Genomic DNA, 6,259 nt, shown 5'->3' with positions numbered 1-6,259 from the left:
ATTAAGGAATCTTTCATGTGCTCATCTTCCAATGTGATATATATCATTCAGTGTAAAAAATGCAACGAAGGCTGCTACATTGGAGAAACAAGCCAGATGCTAAAGAAGAGATTTAATTTACATAGACACCATATGAAAAATACTAGTACCAATAAAGATGTCACTCCTGTGGGGCAGCACTTTACAAAACCAGAACACTGTACCAGTGATTTCATGGTAAGAATCCTAAACGGGAACTTTAAAACAATACAGGAACGTAAGACCTTTGAACTCAGAATGATTAAATATTTTGACACCCACCAGACAGGACTTAACAAAGATCTGGGTTTTCTAGCCCATTACAAACCATAAAATTGTAATGATTTGACACACTCCTGTCTCCATGCATATCTCCCTGTCTCTCACCTACCCACCCCCATCCTGTTAGACTGTCACTGAATTATTTGATGTTCCACTTATATATACTGTCATCTACCAACATTTGCTTATTTCCGATCTAATGAAGAAGGGCAACCTTCGAAAGCTAATCAAGAAATGCATTATGTCCAATAAAAAAGGTATCATCTTATTTTCTTTTCCATGTTTTATTTCTATTGATTACCTTTAAAAGTGGACTAACACGGCTACCACACCTCCCTCCCTGCAGTTAGCAGCATTTTACTCCCCCCCCCCCCCCCCCCCCATTACCCACATTTCATTCTTGCCTTGCCCCGCCACGGTTACCAGCATTTCATTCTTGCCTTGCCCCGCCCTACCATGGTTACTGAATGCTATGCTTTGTGCACAGCTCATAGCATTGGTGTCAGAATGAGAAGAAGAAAGACGTCACAATAACAGTCTTTGGGGTAGAGACAGAAGTGCCAGCAGAGGGCAGGATAAGAGTGATATGTGGGGAAACCAGGGAGGGGGCAAAAGTAGAAGACAGAAACAGAAGCACAGGTGTAGAAGTGGGAAAATGGCTGTGGTGTAGCAAACTCACTGTCATGGGCTAATAACACAGCCTGCAGACTATTAAAATTGAATAGTGGGTTCCAGTATAAATACTAGATTTACAAAGAAAACTAGAGATACATCCAATTCAGCCTTGTAACTGTCTACCCCTCTTCCTTCTTTCTAATGGTTTACCAAATAATATTTTACTTCTTTACATATACACTGTTTGAAGTATATTTGGAAAAATACATGTTATTGGGAGGGGAGGGGGGATTATTCAGGGAGAAAGTACCTAGTTTGTCCAGGGAGTAACTGGTGAGTGGAAATTGTCCAGGGGGAATTTAGTCCAATTTCTATAAATGGCACTAAAAATTGTGCATGCAAATTTGGGCGCCCGCCCAGTTTGTGTGAACAACTTAATTGAATAAGCCACTTAGTGTCAATAATTGGGCCCTAACAATCAATTTTTAATGCTAATTGACATCAATTTAAATTTTCACGCATACCTCCAAAGAGGGGGCACAGCCATGGGAGGGTCAGTGGCATTCCCACAATTGATGCACAATGTGATAGAATAAGGGGGATTTACGCCTAATTTAGGTGCAAGGATTTACACCAAGGTTTAGCTGGTGTAAATGCTTACACCTAAAGGTAGTCACGGATCCTGATACTAAGTGATATTCTATAAACAGTGCCTAACTTTGAACGCTGTTTATAGAATATTGCTAAGCGCTATTTTTTCAGCGCCATTTATAGAATTTGGTCCATACTGTATATTGCCATTAATCAATAGGAAATACATATTTTTCTGGCCTTCTCAGGAGACCCTCTCAGGAGGCCCTCACATGTACATCCCCTTTCAAAACTGGGTACTGCAAACCTACACATTAGTAGTGGCTTTTCTAACATTGGTGTTTACAAGCATAACAGACCATTCTAGAAGTAGGTGCCTCCTCTTAGATACCCCAATGCCGCATGGTGCCAGCCTATTCCATAATACCATCTAGACATCCTGATTTTGTTGTAGAATACTAGCATAACTCATAGAGTGCCCGCAGTTATACCAGCCATAGACCTGGTGAAAATGAGGGTGCCTAAATTCAGCAAGGACCCCCATAACTTACAGTGTTCTGCAAGTTGTGCACACATAAGTGGCAGCATCTCCCATGCCCTTCTAATGAGAATGCCCTCTTGTATTTATGCGCAATGCCTCTTTCATATGCCCATACAAAACTGTTTAGCTACTTTGCTACCACTTACATATGTTAAGGGCTAGATTCTATATATGGCACCTAGAAAATCCAGAGGAAAAACATTTCTGCCTAAGCATATTGTATAAGTGGCACCTAGATTTAGGCATGGTATATATAATACACTTAGTTGATATCCTATTGCTTAAAAACTACACACTTCCGTTTATACCAATGAAAACATGGTGTAAATTCCGGCACGTAGATTTAGGCACAGAAAGCCATATTCTATAACGTGTACATTTTAAAACACCCATGAAATGCCCATTTCCCCACCCCTTTTTGCCTGCGTGTATTATGATTTAGGTGCAGTGCGTTACAGAATATGCTTAAGGAGTTGTGTGCGTAAATTCTAATTATTGCCAATTAGTGCTCATTATTGCTTGGTTAAGTGCTGTTAATGATGATTGGCTTGATAAGTCAAAAGTTACACGCATTGTTGTAGATACGCTCAGATTTTGGCATGGATCTCTAGGCGCGCTATATAGAATCCGGGGGCAATTGTATACTTACCCATGAAAGAGATTTGATTTGATTTAATAACTTGGTATACTGCTTAATACAACACAATTTTAAAGCAGTTTGCAAATACAAGCCGCAAAAAACATACAGTAACATTATTAAAACAAAAACATAATACATAAATTACAATAACATAATGTCATATCAATAATAAACATAGTGATAGTATTCTGTATATTTATGCATAAATTGTGCACAACTGCATGCACCCAGTTATAGAATTGCCTGTACAGAGTATTTAGATGTGTAACTGTTACTATTTATATGACTAAATGCTACATGAGCCTTCTAAAATGACATCCAGAGTATACTGGATTGCTTCAGTGCTTCATTAAAAAATAAATACATTAACTTGATTCTGTTTCCAGAGATTCAACTTTGTACCATAAGGGAAAACCAAAATAGTAGTCAATGGTGCCAAACTATGCCAGGCTGTCAAAACAGGTGGTATACATGGCTTCTGCTACTGCTGTGTAAGGGGGAGCTATCCAACATCTGTGATGTCACTGGTGTCAGAGGCATGTTGAACTGGTTTCTGTTACATCTGAATAGCTGAAGGTGTTAGTGGACGAGATTAAGTTTTCATAAAGGGAACTATAGTACAGGGGTTGTCAGGGGTCTGTTTTGTCCCCTGTCCTATTTACAAACCATCAAAAGTCTCTATGCAAGCTTATTAAAGATTGGGAATTGTCCTTCCATGCTTATACTGAAGATGGTCATTTGTACAACAGATTGGGGCCGGAAAGGGAAAAGAATTTGAAGAAGCCACAAAGCTGCCTGAATGCAATTAGGAACTGGCTGAGTATGAATAAGCTGCAGTATAATATTCCTAAACAGAGGGATTTTATGATCCTTAAACCTAATGCCTCTGGCTCACCCCACTGTTGCTCATGGATTGGGTGAGGCTTCCACAATAGACAGAGGTGAAGATCCAGGAGGGGGTTGTAAATAGTGCATTAACTGTACAGAAACAGATTGCTCATGTAATCATTTCATTTTTATTGGTAGTCAATGCATTTTTTTCAAATTCTCATTGACAGAAATCTTGGGCTTTATTAGAAACAAATTGATTTGCATAATGTAGTCCATTGCATGCTCTGATCAACACATTGACTGACCTACTGCAACACCCTGTATGCCCAACTCCTTCACCAGCCGCAGGGTACTAGCAAGTTCTTCACAATATATTGGCAAGAGGCAAGTACAATGTTGGGACAGAGGACTTAAGATCATTTTACATCAAGGTTGGATCATTTACACTGAATGCCAAAGGCCTAGAGTTTAATTTAAAATCCTGTTATCAGCACTAATTAGCTTAAGCCAATTAAGTTATGCACATTGCTAGAAAATACGCTTGGATTTCAGCACGAATCTCCAGGCACGCTATATAGTATCCGGGGTATAATGTCTAAAAACCCCAAAATATGCATATGGCAAGAGGGTGTTGTCTGCACATATTTTGGGTAGGACTATAAGATAAACATATATTCCCCCCTTTCAGAGGGGGAATGCATGTCTATGTCCAACAAGATCAATTTGGGGATTTACACCTGCTACTTGGGAAGTCTAGGGTTTAAAAAAAAAAAGTGCTTGTAATGATCATCCCTCCATTGGAAGAGTTAAGGGAGGCCATTACCTTAGTGGTTTATGTCCTCCCACCCCCAACTTGAAAGAAAAACTAGCAAGGGATACTAGGCTCAGCAACAACATCAGGAAAAATACACGTGCATGTTGCTATTTCAGCACATACGTTTGTGTCTATTTCGACTGTTAGTATTGTAGGTATTTATGGATCTAAAATTGATGCTCCCACCACACATTATGAGCATCAATTTCAGATCCAGTTTAGACAGCTGCATGGGAATGGGGATCGCAGTGATCTCACAGAAATCCCACACGGATGGAAGAAATTACAGCAGGCGCGTAGTCAAAATTTTTGTGACACCAGAATGAGGCTTGGAATGCACTGAGAGGGGAAACTGGAGCATCAGAATGAGGCTTGCAATGCCCAAAAAGAGGCAACTGGCACACCAGACTCAGGTTTGGAATACTCATTGGTTGAAAAACAGGAGGCTGTTGGGGTTGGAAGAAAATGGAGGGCTGTGACTAAATAATAGCATTGATTCCTGTGGGTACAGGTGGGGATGGAGGAGATTAATTGCAGGGATGGGTGGGGATGGAATGGATCTTAGTGAGTACAGGTGGGTATGGTTTAGATTCCAATGGGGAAGGGTGAAATATCTGTCCCCATGCAACTCTCTAAGCCAGATCCTGTTCGAAAATGCTAGCAGAACTTGAAAGGTCCTAACCTGGATGTTTCAATTCTTATTTGCACATCCTTTCTAAAATGCCAGTCCATGTATAATCTAATTTTTATACCATAAACTACCTTCAGTCTCTGGGATAGGTGGGTATAAATCAAGAGATATAACTAAATTAAATGAACACTAGCACGTTGTACGCTGGTATATTGTATACAATTCAACTAATACAACTCACTTTGAACAGAAACAAAGTATGAAGGTAGTGTACATAAAAAAGGCCATCTGGTCTTCTCAACTCTATTACTGGTAAAGTGCCATTGCCTCTGTGCTTATTCTAGACGTTCTCAAATTCTGCTACAGAGGACAACCAAAATGATAAAGGGGTTGAACAGTTTTCCTATGGGGAAAGGCGAACAGACCAGGGAACTTCACCTTGGAGAACAGACAACTGAGAGAGTACATATCATCAGTCTATAAAAAATCATCAATGGGGTGGAACATACACATAAGGAACTTATCCTTTCAAAGAGTAGTGAGGTTAGGGAACACTCAATGAAACTAAGCTAAGCAGTAAAGTTGTTGCTGGAAGATGTAGTCATGGCATTTAGGATTACCGGATTTAAAAAGGGGCTAGATAAGTTCCTAGAGTAAAAGTCCATTACCCAATATTAGCTATGTAGTTTCAAGCCATCACTTATCACTGGGAGCAACAAGAACTGAATCCACTCTGCGGGACCCTGCCATTTGTCATTCTTGAAGAAAGGATATTTGGCTCACTGAACCTCTGGCCTGAGTATGGCATGTTATTGTTTTGCCTCCTGGAATGACATTTGAAAACTAACTTATTTATTTATTTAACAGACAGGGTGGGAATAAACCTTTTCCTGCATTACTTCTGAGTTTACCCTTTTATAAAGACTTTATATGACTAAATATATAAATGCTCATAGAATGCCATACAACAAACAAAAAATATATTAAAATAGAAACAAATTGCTATCTAAGAATATCATAACTTCTTTTCCACAGAAAAGTGTTAAACCTCTTATTCTTTATTAGTAGGGAAGGGCCTTCATTTGAAAAATTTTCCATATTGTTTCAAGTTGTTTATAACCTGGAACAATTGGAAAAATACCAAATTTTGGACCCTGTTTACTAAGCCGCACTGTAGGTGCGCTAACGTTTTTAGAACACACTAAAAATTAATGCACGTTTAACACTAAAGACACCCATAGGAATATATGGGTGTCTCTAGCATTGGCGTGCGCTAATTTTTAAACGCTAGTGCGC

Source organism: Microcaecilia unicolor, chromosome 5 (assembly GCF_901765095.1).
Source record: "Microcaecilia unicolor chromosome 5, aMicUni1.1, whole genome shotgun sequence".
Lineage (NCBI taxonomy): Eukaryota > Metazoa > Chordata > Amphibia > Gymnophiona > Siphonopidae > Microcaecilia > Microcaecilia unicolor.
Note: the sequence above shows the minus strand (reverse complement) of the source record.